The 3,645-nt window shown below is 30.8% G+C and overlaps 1 long non-coding RNA gene across 1 annotated transcript; it reads left to right on the top strand.

The window, feature by feature from the left end:
• Positions 1–1,574: 1,574 nt before the first annotated feature.
• LOC145794822 (uncharacterized) lies at positions 1,575–3,364 on the top strand. Its single transcript, XR_014334760.1, has 3 exons — positions 1,575–1,706; positions 2,194–2,264; positions 3,292–3,364. It is a non-coding gene; the product is annotated as an uncharacterized LOC145794822 (long non-coding RNA).
• Positions 3,365–3,645: the final 281 nt, after the last annotated feature.

The raw sequence follows: 3,645 nt of genomic DNA, 5'->3' as shown, positions 1-3,645 counted from the left end.
CCCCTTTCGTAGATCAGTTTATTACTTCTTTTAATTAATTTCAATAAATTTCTTGATTTTTAATTTCGTAGATCAATTTATTGCATTCCAGTAGATCAGTTTATGGCTATGTCTAGTTTGTCTATATGGTTGCAACACCACCACCACTGCTCATCATCACCACTGCCGCTGTTGATGCAAAACCCACTTCATGCTCAAACAGAATGTGTTCAAGGAAAGCTTCAAGTAAAATTCTTCAATACTTTGAAATAGACCACAGCTCTATTCATACTTTTTTTATTTTTTTATTTCTCAATCAATAAGTAACTAATTATAAATACGAAAAATATTTATATTATCAAACAAATCACTAACTCATACTTTTGTACAGTATTATTACTATTTTTTTAAATAAGTTTTAAACATCCAATACAGACTCAACACAATGTATGCTACAACACTATGGATTGGGAATCAGATCACAGTGAACATTTTGAGTTGTGTATTGTATGTGTCTGTTTGAACCTACATGGAAGGAAGCATATGCGAATTTGGGACAGTGACTGCATACCCTTTCTCTTTCTTTTGATTTTTTAAGTATCTACTGTATTGTTCTACATGCTAATTTTTTAATTAAGTTCTGATGTCAAACTTAAACATTTCAATTGACTTAAACCCACTTCATATTGTATTGTTTTGCATGCTACATCCTTTCAATTTTCTCCCACAAAAGCACCCTGTCACAATTATATATATATATATATATATTTTAATCTTAATATATATATTCCTTGCCTTCTATAGCTCCTACAGTATTACCTACATTTCCTTCACTGGGACAAACTTCATATATTATACCAAGGGATTGTTGATAGTGTATTATTTGCTTCTTTTGACAGTGGCATATATTCTTCAACCTTGAATAGATTTAATTTTTTGAATTGGATATTTTGATGGCTATACTAGAAATGTATCAATGTGCTCTATCTTCATTTATTTATTTTTTTGAATTAATGATTGAAGACTGAATAGTGATCTTTGAAACATAAACTTGACACGCAGACCTGGCCATAATGCAAATGAAGATGTTCATTTGACAATGAGGACATCTACAGCAGGTCCGCATTTGAATATGAGAAATATGGGATTTGTTACGCTACACTAGATGTAAATTATAGTATTTATGGTGCATATATGGTGGTGAAAATCCATTAGAAAAGGAGATTGTAAACTTAAGACCAGGGAAAGCTTCGAGTAACTCACTTAGAGATCAATTAAAATTTGTTATTTAAAATATTAACATATAGTCCTGGGAAAGCTACTGAAGATTAAAGTTGGTTTTGTTGGTTGTTGTTTATGTTGGTTGTTGATTTACTTGATAGATAGTATAAATTTGTTTTGTTTTTTTGTTTTTGTTTTGTGGCATAAATTTATGTTTGGACTTTCTAAATGATAAATGGTGAACTTCAAAATACTTATGATTATAACGAATTTTGATTTTGGTTTTAATTTGAATTGGATACTTTGATGATGGTTATACTAGAAATGTATCAATGTGCTCAATCTTCGTTTATTTATTTTTCTTATTTAATGATTGAAGACTGGATAGTCATCTTTTAAACATAAACTTGACATGCAAATCTGGCCATAGAGCAAATGAAGATGTTCACTTGATAGTGAGGAAATCTCCAGTCCTCGATTTCTGCCTCTCGAACTCGGCTCGCAAGGTAGTCCTTGGTTTCTACTTCTCCCCTTCTCTCTCTGTTAGGCTGTGTGTTTTTTTTATTATTGCGATTTCTGATACTGTTTGGTTAATTTTAGGTTTTTTTTTTTTGAGTTCATTGTGTCCTGCCTCTCTCTTTCTCTTTCTGACGGGCTCTGTCTATTTTTTAATTGTATCTACATATGAATAATTGCGATTTCTGATGTTGTTTGGTTAATTTTAGTGGTTTTTTTGAGTTCATTGTGAAATTCGATTATATTTGATTGGATGTTATTGTTGTTGTTGTTTATATTCATGTTATTGTGTGTACGAATTTTTTCCCGGAAAAAAGTACCCATAAAGTGCCTTCAATTTATAAATGTGGTTTCATACAATCACAACACCTTCGATCTTCCTTACCATTGCCAGACTTGGCTTGGAGAATGAGATTCAATTATTATGGTGTTACCCTCCCTCCGAAATTTCGACAATTTTTATTTTATTTTTAATAGGAAATTTCAACATTGTCGAGGAAGCATCATTGTATCAGTGAAGTTTCGGTTCAGTTCTTATCCTCGAGACAGTGAGTCTTCGCTCTCAGTTTTTAGATTTGATACATTGATTTCAATAAATTTCTTGATTTCTAATTTATCTTATTTGAAATATTGCATTCCAGTATAAAAATTGTTAATTTCTGTGTTTGATATTAAAGATTTAGATTTTGTAACAATTTTATCTGATGTAAAAATGTGAAACAGCACATCTAGCAAAAAATCAACTCAAACATAAAGGAAACAAGTCACCAATTCCTTTGTTGTTTTTCAGCTATGTTAACTCACAATTTCATTATTCTTTTTTGTTTTCCTCAAAGATGTTTGGTTCATAGAATTGTACAGCATTTGAGGATAACAGAGTATTTAACAATTCTTCCAAATTTGAGTTTGAATTCCCAAACGAGGCACAACTCTTGATAAAACAATGTAACCAAGAACAATAAAATGGCTGCATCATCCACAAAATAAAAATTCAATGATATGATCAATTTTTTTTAATATGATATCACCGTTATATTAATTTTTTTTTTTAACGTCCAATGCCCATTTACAAACGAGTAATAGTGTGATAAGTAAATTTGTTTATCTTATCATCATCTTTACATTAGTGGAATGGATCCCAATCATTAATTCAATTTGTTTTTATGGGATGATTGATAGTGGTATCATGGCTCAACACAATCCATATGTTGCACATATTGTTTTATAGTTTGGCAACTTAATTTCAATAGGACTTCTAATATAATATATCCTTTTAGTCATCGGGGAACCAAAATTTAAAGCTTGACTAAAAAATAAAATAAAAAAACTATCCATGCATTCTTCTTTAATTGAATTGTCATTTGTGCTTCTACTTTATTGCACTTTTCATCAGGTTTATTTAAGAAAATTAATTCTATGATTGTATCCATAAATCCTATATCACATCTCTCTTGCTTGCTTTGTATCTTCAAGTGATTAACAGGTTTCTTGATTTCTTCAGTGCAATGGTGTTTTAAAGTGCGTAGGTTTCTTGATTTCAAATTTAAAACTCTCTCTCTCTTTTCTCTCTCTCAGCTTTTGTTGTTTCCTTCTTTCCCCCATCAGAGCTCACTCCGGTAAGTTATTTCTCTCAGATTTTGTTGTTTCACTCCTCTCCTTCTGTAACGCCCTCAAAATAATAACATCAAACCCATCAATATAGACATGCATTGATATATAAAAGCTCCACATTCTTCTATTCATCAGATTTCCATTATCCAAAAAGTATTACATGTTAACGACAAAAGCAAATGCCCTAAAGGCTTACAGCTTTCCAAGTTAACACTTGGTTACAACAAAAAAGTGCTAACTCATTTACACATTAAGCCCTTGGCTTGAATTTACATGTAATACATCAAAAGAGAAAAGACAACAAAAAGGTTCATCAGC

Source organism: Camellia sinensis, chromosome 7, assembly GCF_055761805.1.
Source record: "Camellia sinensis isolate YWXY chromosome 7, ASM5576180v1, whole genome shotgun sequence".
Lineage (NCBI taxonomy): Eukaryota > Viridiplantae > Streptophyta > Magnoliopsida > Ericales > Theaceae > Camellia > Camellia sinensis.
This window is presented reverse-complemented; position numbering and strand designations above follow the sequence as displayed.